At 37.1% G+C, this 11,182-nt stretch overlaps 1 long non-coding RNA gene and 1 pseudogene across 1 annotated transcript; one reads left to right on the top strand and one right to left on the bottom strand.

Moving 5' to 3' along the window:
• Positions 1-573: 573 nt before the first annotated feature.
• On the bottom strand, positions 574-8,664 carry LOC136225854 (receptor-like protein 7; annotated as a pseudogene).
• On the top strand, positions 6,224-8,089 carry LOC136225856 (uncharacterized). The gene is made up of 3 exons (XR_010687339.1): positions 6,224-6,363; positions 7,295-7,389; positions 7,971-8,089. It is a non-coding gene; the product is annotated as an uncharacterized lncRNA (long non-coding RNA).
• Positions 8,665-11,182: the final 2,518 nt, after the last annotated feature.

Here is an 11,182-nt window from a genome sequence, read left to right as displayed (position 1 = left end):
ATACATGACTAGTTCAAATATATATATTAATTAAGTTACATTCGATGGTTTTGGTCACAACCACAGCATCAAGTCAAGACTATGTCAAATATATTAATTAATATCACTATCTTAGACAAAGATTGATGGAAAGAAATGAAGAATTGTCAATTTACATGTTTTGGTCCACCAGATTTGTCTAAGATACATGTTTGGTCAAGTTACATGTTACATGTTTGGTCCACCAAATTTATTGGTCCACTCATCCCCTAAAATCAAGCTAGCTCCTGTTACATGTTCATTGGTCAAGTTACATGTTTATTAGCTATTTGTTCTTGCCAGTAGAAGTTTGTTCATTTTCATGGCTTGTTCCATCTTAATCTGTTCATCATAGCTCTACAGTCTGATTCAGATTTATCAATACGAGGAGGAGAAGATAAATTTATCAGAAGTTAATATAAGATTTACTATTCAACCTTAACTATCAATTACTGGATGCCAAAAATATAATATTTTCATTCAGATAACTCAAAACCAAAGAAAGCAAAGAGAGACTATTATTTAAGATATACAAACTATATTTGACACATATGATCTCATTTCAGACACCGTCCAAAAATCTTGGTATGCCATTGTTGATACTTTTTAGTGTTTATTCTGCACCCAATAACTACACTTATCACAAATCCGCAAGCATATCCTATAATCACAGCCTTCCAACCAAATTCAAATTCATTATCAGAATCTTCATTTGTGTTTTCAGGTTATAATAGTCTAGATTCACATCTTTTTGATAAAGGATTTCCACAAAGCCCTGAATTCCCTGAAAATGAATCATTTTCAAAAGTGTTGAATTGGTTTCCCTTTGGTATTAGTCCCGTGAGGTTATTGTTGGAGACATTGAAGGACGAAAGGAAGTTAAGCTGCCCGAGTTGAATAGGGATTTCTCCTGACAGTTTATTTAGCGAAAGATCCAAAGCTTCGAGATTTCTCAAATTCCCCAAGGACCAAGGAATATGACCTATGAGAACGTTGTTGGAAACATTGAGCAATTGAAGTTGTGTAAGGCTTCCAATCACTTCCGGAATTTCTCCTTCAAACTTGTTTCCTGACAAGTTAATTGCACTAAATATCTCCTGGATTCTCTCGTATGATAAGCGGCTTCCTTTGTTTATTATTGTTATGGCGTAGCTAAAATGGTTCGACCATGAAATGCCAAGCGCTTGGAAACTTATATCAGCTTGCATATACTTCAAGGTATTGCTACGATCCACATTTTTCATGGCGATCCAATTGTTGAAGTACTCTGATGGCAAATTCCCTGTCAAATTGTTATAAGAAAGAGTGTTTCTTGTTTCCCCATTTCACCAAATAAGCCATTAGATCTCAGAATCAGCACTTTTAGCTCTGGAAGAACACCTAACCAATAAGGGAAGAAATCAGTCATCTGATTTTCTCCCAGATGGAGTGACTCTAGCTTGGAACAGCTGGCTAATGACCTTGGTATCGTCCCCTCTAGTTGGTTTCCACTCAAATCCATCATTCTAAGTGCACAATCACTCACAAATCCATCAGGAATTTCCCCGGATAAGTTGTTGTTTCGTAAATCCAGAGCTGAAACAAAATTAGCCAATGATCCAAAGCATTGCGGAAGTGTGCCACTCAACTTGTTATTTGACAAATCAAGAGTCAAAATAGAAGTCAAGTTACAAAATGCTTGTGGGATTTCTCGACTGAAATTGTTGTTTGATGCTATGTAGACGAAGATGGAAGGCAGGGGAATTGGAAGGGATCCTTGGAACTTATTGGCTGTTAGATTCAAGACAAGCAAATTAGTCCATGGAAGAACAATGGAGGATTGCTCGAAACCTGTGAGCAAATTTGAATCCAAATTCAAAATCTTAAGGTTATCAGTAGCCAAGTCTGATATCCAACGAGGTACATATCCTGCAATTTTGTTGTGAGAGAGATCTAAAGTCTCCAATTCGTTCTGTCCACGCAGGAAAAATGGGAACTCACTTAAATTGCATGAACTCAATCCTAAGCTTTCAAATATGGGAAGGTCAGTAACATTGAGACTGGGATCATACTTATAAATCATATCCAAATTGTTAGCCGATAATTCGAGATCAAAAAGGCTTGTTTTTTTCAGAAACAAATCAGAATTCAACGAGCCACTCAAGTGGTTGGAAAATAGCTCAAGAACTTGAAGATTTGGAATCCCAAAAAGAGACTCTGGAATGGAACCATTAAGTGAATTAGAACCAAGTTGAATCGACGTTAATTGGGTAAAATTACCTAACCAAGATGGGATTTCCCCATATAAATTGGTCTTCATCAAGCTCAGATAGTTGAGTTCCGTTAAGTTCCCAACCCAATACAATGTTCCAGGACTAAAATTATTGAAAGAAAGTGACAGATGAATGAGTTTATTGAGATTGGCTATGGAAGAAGGTATGATCCCTGAGAAATTGTTACGAGAAAGGTCCAATAATTTCAGCCTGTCAAGGCTACCAATAGAAGGTGGTAATGGCCCTGAAAAATTGCATCCCTTCACAACAAAATTATTGAGCAATTTAAGGTTACCGATTGATTTTGGTAGCTGACCAGAGAAGCTTGTGTTCTCAAGCCTCAGTTGTTCAATTGGGCGGTAGAACTGAAATTCTGGTAAATATCCGGTGAGCTCAGGGTTATGCCGCAAGACTAAAGAAGTAAGGTTAGGCAATTGGAAGATTCCAGTGGGAAATTCTCCCTGCAAATTGCAGTCTCTTAGAGCAAGAGTTGACAAAGAAGCCAAATTGGTGAAGCTTTGAGGTACAGTGGATGAAATGTTGACATCATTTAGATTAAGTTTAACCAAATTGGTCAGCTTCTCCCCCACATCTTTTAGACTAGGCTTTTGCAGCTTCAATGGGTTGTCTGAGAGATCAAGCAAGACCAGCTCCGAAAGCTCCAAGATTTCCGATGGAATTTGGCCAGAAAATTCAGAAGATGAGAGGTTTAAATATGTCAAACGTGAAAAATTCCGAATCTCAGTAGGAATCACTGAAAAATTGAAATCATTGAAGGCGAGATTAAGAGTTGTAAGATGAACAAGGCGTGATAAGTTTGCAATTAAATGAATTGCAAATGTGTTATATTGATTCTCAAACTAATTACAAATGAAATGAACTACAGATTTGTAACAGAGAGAAAAATAAACATATGAATGAAGGAGATGAGCTTTCTCCATGAAGCAGAAGAGCTGAGAAAGCAACGATATAAAAAGGGGAGCAGCACCGCCAGCAGGAGTAACTGCCAAGAGAGAGAAGGTCTTTCTCAGATGATCTGGACCGTTGATTGAAAGGGAAAATAACAGAAGGCTGATGTGGCTAATTGTGATGAGATCAGTGAGCTGTAATTGGCTGGATGAATGTGTGAGGATTACGTAAGGTGAAAAGTGAAGGATAGTGACTGTAACTGTGGGTAAAAGGTTAAAAGGTGAAGAGGAGGTTTAAACGGCTAGTAACGGCTAGTTTCTGGAGAATTCATATGTTATTACCCCTCTTCAAGCTAAGCAAGGTAAGGATTAAACATGCTGAGCTTGGAAAGGAGATAGGTGAATTGCGGGCTATGTTGAGGTTTGGTGAAAAGGTCTGCGATTTGTAAGGCTGAGGGAATGGGCATTAAGCGTATGAGGCCAAATTGAACGCGTTCACGAATCACATGACAATCAATGTCAATGTGTTTTGTGCGCTCGTGAAAAACTGGGTTTTGGGCTATGTGCATTGCGGAAGTGTTGTCACAAAATAGTAGGGCTGATTTGGTGTGTGTGATGTTAAGATCTCTGAATAGATAAGACATCCATTGAAGCTCACATGAAACCGAAGCCATTGCTCTGTATTCGGCCTCAGAGGAGGACCTGGATACAGTGCTCTGTTTCTTGGAACGCCAGGACACAAGTGATGTTCCGATGAAGACTGCGTATCCTGTGATCGATCGCCTTGTTTCTGGGCAGGTGGCCCAGTCAGAATCTGAGAAGGCTTGAATTTGTATCTGTGTGTTTGAATTAAAAAAGAGTCCAAGACCTGGTGATCCCTTGAGATATCGCAATACTCTGTAGGCTTTTGTTAAATCATCTGGAGTTGGTTTGCTGAGATGTTGAGAGAGGTTATTAACAATATGTGAAATCTCAGGTCTTGTGTGAGTAACATAGAGTAATTTGCCTATAAGCTTTCGATAGAAAGTTATGTCAGGCAAAGCAGCATTAGTTGGTGATGAAATTGCATTAGGTGTGGATGGTGTGAGTGCTGGTTTGCAGCCCAAGAAGTTGTGCTCACTCAACAATTCGAGGATGTACTTTCTTTGGCACATATGAATACATGTCTCACTTCTAGCAAACTCAAAACCCAAGAAAAACTGCAATGGGCCTAGGTCTTTGATGTTGAAACTTTTGTGTAGGTATGCCTTCATTTCTGCAATACTGGCTGCACTATTTCCTGCTATAATTACATCATCAACATATATCAATAATGTTGTAAAAACATTACCTTCTCTTTTGGTAAACAGTGAAGGATCAGAATGAGCTTGATTGTAGCCAGCTTGTTTGATAGCTGTGGTTAATTTCAGGTTCCATTTCCTGCCAGCTTGTCTCGGCCCGTAGAGAGACTTCCTGAGTCTGCAGACCTGCCTGGGACCTGTTGCTTTCATTCCTGGAGGAAGGGCCATGTACACTTCTTCATCCAAATCCCCATGTAAGTATGCATTGTTAATATCTAATTGCTCAACTTCCCATTTATAAATGGCTGCTACAGCTAGCAACACCCTGATTGTTGTGAATTTTGCAACAGGAGCAAAAGTCTCCTTAAAATCCACTCCTTCTCTCTGAGTGAACCCTTTAGCCACTAACCGAGCCTTGTATTTATCAATGCTGCCATCAGACTTGTACTTTACCCTGAACACCCATTTGCAACCTATGTATGAGTGACCTTCTGGCAGCTCTGTGATTTCCCAAGTTGAGTTTGATTCTAATGCCATCAACTCTTGATGCATTGCATCTTGCCACTTGGGATCCTTGGAAGCCTGAAAATGAGTTTTGGGTTCCTTTTGACAGGTTATTCCTATTGAAAAGGCTTGTTTTGGTGTTGACAGTTGGCTATAGGACAAATGTGCTGAAAGTGGATGTGGTGTGTTTGGTAGGACAGGTTGCTGGCTCTTAGTGAGTAAGGAGATGTGATAATCTTGCAAATAATTTGGCATTTGTTTATTTCTAGAAGATTTTCTTACTGGGGGATCAGGTGAGGCAGTATTCTCTTCCTCTGTGAGAGTGGCATCATGGTCAAGCTCATTTTCAATGTGAGCAGTTGGAACCTCTATTGACTCCTCTGTGTCATCTGGCATTTCTTCCTCATCGTCTGGTATGAAGGAATGCAATGTATCTAGGTCTTCATCACTGCAATCACAAGTTCTAGACATAGTGTCAAAATTTTCCATAGGATAAACATTTTCTCGAAATACAACATTTCTGGACACAAATATTTTGTGAGTAGCCAAATCCATTAGCTTGTATCCCTTCACTCCTGTTTGATATCCAATGAAAACACATTTCAGTGCCTTGTCACTTAACTTGGTTTTGTTCCTGTCGAGTGTTGATGCATATGCCAAGCATCCAAACACTTTTAAATTTGTAAGGTCTGGCTCTTTGTTGTACAATTTGTGAAAGGGAGTCTGATTTTGTATAGCTGTGGAAGGTAGCCTATTTATCAAATGAACAGCATGTGAAACAGCAAATGGCCAGAATTGCTTTGGCATTTTGCTCTGTGTTAACAAGGCCCTGGTTATATTCATTATATCTTGGTGCTTCCTCTCCACCACACCATTCTGTGATGGTGTTTCAGGACATGTCTTTTGATGTATCATGCCATGTTGATTGTAGAAATCTGTCATTTCAAATTCAAGCCCATTATCAGACCTTATCACCTTGATTTGCTTATCAAATTGTGTTTTCACATGTACACAAAACTGTTGCAGCAAGCACCTTATGTCAGACTTATGCCTCACTAAGGAAATCCAAACAAATCTGCTGTAATCATCAACAATAGTTAGGAAGTAATTTTGTTCTGTAAATGATTCTTTTATAGGCCCCCAAATGTCAACATGTATTATATCAAATGTGGCTACAGAGTTAGTTGCACTTAATGTGAATGGCAACTTCCTTTGCTTTGCTAATTGACATGTATCACAGGGATTAGGGTGACTAGAATCAAAATTACAAAATGGAAATAACACTTCTAACTTCTGCATTCTTTGTTTTGAAGGGTGACCAAGCCTCCTATGCCATAAGGATGGGTCAATAGTTGATACCGCAAGCACTTTTTGCTCTTCTTTTAATCTGTCCTGAACCAGGTAATACAAGCCTCCTTGCTCTTTAGCATAGCCAATCTCCTCCTGTCTTATACGATCCTGAATAATACAGCACTCACCATCACAATGATGCATAAATTTCCATTTTGAGTCAACTTACTAGTGGATATCAAGTTGTACTTAAACAATGGTACATACAACACTTTGCTCAAAACCAAATTTGGTTGAACAATAACTGTACCAATGTAAGGTACCCCCACTGTATCTCCATTAGGTAACTGCACATTATGTCCTTCTACACGTTCGTATGATGAAAACAATTTTAAATCACAAGCAACATGATCTGTTGCCCCTGTGTCTATTATCCATGTGTGTTGTGGCAATTTTCCTAATGCAGTGTTTAGAATTATACCAGAGTAATTGACTTGAGTGTTGATGCTTGCCACATTACTGCTCTTTGATGAAGAGTTGCTGGATGGATGTGATTGTGGAATCAGCTGCATCAGTTGTTGATACTGATCCTTAGTTAGGATGTATTGTTGTTGCTCTTGCTTGTGTACAACAGACCCACAATCATCATCACTGTCATTTGCATAGCCATCATTTGCCCCAGTATTAGCTGCATAGTTGACCCTAGTGTTTGGCTTGTTTGAATTCTTGTGTCTGTATGGGTAATTTGGAGGGTATCCGTGTTTCTTATAGCAAATTTCCTATGTGTGCCCTGATCCGTCACAGTATGTACAGGTTGGAGAGTTTCTGTTCTTCTTTTTGAATTTGTTTGAGGGTTTATGTTGAAAGTTTGGCTGAAAATTAACAGATCCTGCAAAGGTGCATTGTCTGTGGTAATGGGTTGCTTAGCAGTAATACTGATCTGCCTTTCATGCTGGATTGTTAGTGCAAATACACGATTCATTGCTGGCAAAGGCTCTATGAGAAAGATTTGTGAACTGACTATAGCAAATTTTTCATTTAGGCCTTGGAGGAAGGTAATTACCTGATCTGCTTCATGTTGATCCCTTATGGTTTTGATAACACCGCAGCTGCATACTGGATCACAACTGCACTTGGGTAAGGGCCTCAGATTCCTATATTCATCATATAGAACCTTCAGATTGGTGAAATACTCTGTAACTCCCATGTTTCCCTGCCTGAAGCTATGAATTTCTTTCTTTAACTCTGCAATCCTCAATGAATCACTCTGGGCGAAACGATCCTTAAGATCTGTCCAGATATCATAAGCATTGTCAATATAAACTATTGACTGAGCAATCTGCTCCGAAACTGCACGTTGTATCCATGATACAACCATAGTATTGCATCTCTACCAAGTATGATAGATCTCATCATCTTTCGCCGGAGCTTCAATCGTTCCGTCAACGAACGAGAACTTGTTCTTTGACATGAGGGCTAACTTCATCACCCTCGACCATTGATGGTAATTTAACCCAGTGAGAGTCTGAGATACTAGCGTTAACGCCGGTGACTCATTTGCCGGGAGGAAGTACGGACTCCTCGGCATATCCTCTGGCTTAAGAACTCTTGCCATTTTGATTAATTATCGCTCTGATACCATGATAAGTTTGCAATTAAATGAATTGCAAATGTGTTATATTGATTCTCAAACTAATTACAAATGAAATGAACTACAGATTTGTAACAGAGAGAAAAATAAACATATGAATGAAGGAGATGAGCTTTCTCCATGAAGCAGAAGAGCTGAGAAAGCAACGATATAAAAAGGGGAGCAGCACCGCCAGCAGGAGTAACTGCCAAGAGAGAGAAGGTCTTTCTCAGATGATCTGGACCGTTGATTGAAAGGGGAAATAACAGAAGGCTGATGTGGCTAATTGTGATGAGATCAGTGAGCTGTAATTGGCTGGATGAATGTGTGAGGATTACGTAAGGTGAAAAGTGAAGGATAGTGACTGTAACTGTGGGTAAAAGGTTAAAAGGTGAAGAGGAGGTTTAAACGGCTAGTAACGGCTAGTTTCTGGAGAATTCATATGTTATTAAGGCGAAAGAGGGTGTTGGTAGAGTTGATTGATCCATAAAGGCAACTGCTTGAAAGATGAAGCCCAATCACATGACCTGTATTCCGATCGCATTCGACACCATCCCATGAGCAACAATTGTTTCTATTTTTTCCATGATTCCAGGAGGAAATTAAGGTAGAAGGAAGACAGCCATCCATGTCTGTAATAACGATGCTATCCTTGAACTGTAACAAGGATAAGCTATCTTCATCATGGCACAAGAGCTGTTGCGCAGAAGAAGAAGAAAAAGAGATGAAGGAAGAAAGAAGAAAGAGGGAATGTATCCACATAATTAAGGGATTTACAGATAAGATAATGAATTTGTCTGTATAAAAGAAGAAATTATACTCTACAAGAAGAAATTAAGGAGGAAGAAGGGGCTTATCTTCCTTCTTCCTCACATTCATATATTTTGAAGAATTGTCACTATCTTACACAAAGATTGATAGAAACAAATGAAGAATTGTCAATATCTTACACAAAGATTGATAAAAACAAATGAAGAATTGTCAAGTTTTGATGGGAACAATTGTCAAGCTTGGTCCACCAAATTTGTCTAAGATATATGTTTGGTCAAGTTACATGTTACATGTTTGGTCCACCAAATTTCTTACTTATAAAATAGACTTAATACAAAAATAACCCCCGCACTTTTCAAATGTTGCAACTGCTCATTCCAACTTTCAATTGTAACAACTTACCCTTCAAACTTGTCTAATTGTAACAACTTACCCCTTAAACTTGTCCAATTGTAAATTATAACCTCAAATTGCTGACATGGACTAGAATTGAAGAAACGCTTGAAATGTAAAATCTGCAACACTCGTGGAGTGTGATAATCAGATCTTTGGCGTGATATGAATCCGGGGAAACACTTTTGCTGTTGCTTCAAGTACGGGGTAAAAAAATTCCCAATTTGGGGTATGTTTTACCATTGAACAAGTTTAAGGGGTAAGTTGTTACAATTGAAAGTTGAGGGGGCAGTTGCAACATTAGGACAAGTTCAGGGGTTATTTGTGTATTAGGCCTATAAAATATTTTCTTCTCTAATATTATAAACGTATATCCGACGTTGGTTGTTTTACTTTTTTAAGATGCGTGCAACATATCTTTCGCATTTAACTTACTTTTTTACAACCAAGTGATTAATTCACTACATTTTATGCAAGTTCATGAGCTATTAATTGCATTTTAAAAGTTCAGGGAGCCAATCAACCATTTTGTACAAGTTGAAATTTTCCATTAATTAATGTCTCATACTTCGGGTAAATTATATCCATTAGCACAGAACTTTATCAAGTTTCACAATATGGCCACTAAACTTCAAAATATAACATAAAAGTCACTGAACGTTATAATTTGTTATACATGTGGCCATTCAATGCCTGAAAATGACTATTGACAGTCTCAAAATAAAAATTTCAAGAATTAATAATATTTTAAGCAACTTTAATTCTTGAAAATTCTTATTTAAGGTCATGTGGATGTTTTTTAATTAGGAGAGACTGAACTTTTTAGAGAGAGAAAAACTTTAAGAAATAGTGATTTTGGAAAATAAAAGATGTGATTTCATGGTAAATGTCGTTTTAAACAACTTTAATATTTTTAATATTTTCATTTTGAAGTAGTTAAGGGTCATTTTGAAGAATTAGTTAAAATTTATTGGTTGGAAATGTAATAAAATATAAAATTAAGTAACTTTTATATTATATCTTTAAAGTTTACTTATTATATCATGAAAATAAATAAAATTCAGTGCCCAGCCATTAATGTATTTTACCCATCAACTTGTGAGGTTATCTAAGTAACCCTTACCCTCAATGGTGGCAATGTTATATTCAGTGGCGGAACTTGAATATAAAATTAAGGGGGGCCATATCAAACAATGAAATATAAAAAACAAAAATTCTATTTAAATAATTAAACAAAAATTTAGAAAGGGTAAACTATCCATACACCATTCAAAATAATAATGCGTTTTTAAGATTAAAGTGATGCTCGGCGGTTTTAGCACATTGAATCAACTCCTAAATAACAATAGCACATTCAATTTAGGTTTTATATTGATTTACCCCTCAATTTCAGATTATACAAAATTGATAATAATAAAAAAGAATGGAAGTAGAACAATTAAAGAAACCTGTTGAGAAGAAGAACTGAAGAAGCAAAACTGCTTACATCTCGCACAGGCGGTCCAGAGAGGCGGAAGATTCGAGAGGCACACTTCTTGTTGTACTCCAAAGGAAGAGAATTCAAAATTAGAAAGCAAAAGTAAGAAAAAGGTAAAGTAGAGGTGATTAGGGAAATAAACTATATTTTAATTTTTTTTTTGATTCTTTAGGTGTTTGTTTGCGGCTGATAAAAGAGTGGGACCCTACATTATTACTAGATACCATATATAAATGGTTTGCCTTATAAATTAAATATAAATAAATGACTAATTGTATAAATTCTAAATACATAAATAGAAATATATAATATATATAAGCTGATTTTTTTTTACATTTTTTTTAACATTTTTTTTCCAGGGAGGGCCATGGCCCTCCTTTGCCTCTTGAATCTTCCGCCATTGGTTATATTGTAACCACAAGAAATGTGAGCAGGAATAAAAACCACAATAATTAAAAGGTCAAAAGGTAAATGTGTGTATAAATACAAGAAAAGAAGCAAACAACTACAATTTAATATTGTAATTTATTGCTCGAAAATGAAAGGTTTTTTAAGGAGGAAGAAAGATCTTCCTTCTTCCTCCTCACACAGGGTTATGTTTTTATATTTTATATTTTATTTTTTTAGTCTGTGTTTATATATTTCATTAGAACTCTTTA

This window comes from Euphorbia lathyris, chromosome 4 (assembly GCF_963576675.1).
Source record: "Euphorbia lathyris chromosome 4, ddEupLath1.1, whole genome shotgun sequence".
Taxonomy (NCBI): Eukaryota; Viridiplantae; Streptophyta; class Magnoliopsida; order Malpighiales; family Euphorbiaceae; genus Euphorbia; species Euphorbia lathyris.
Note: the sequence above shows the minus strand (reverse complement) of the source record. Positions and strands in the feature narration are given on the sequence as shown.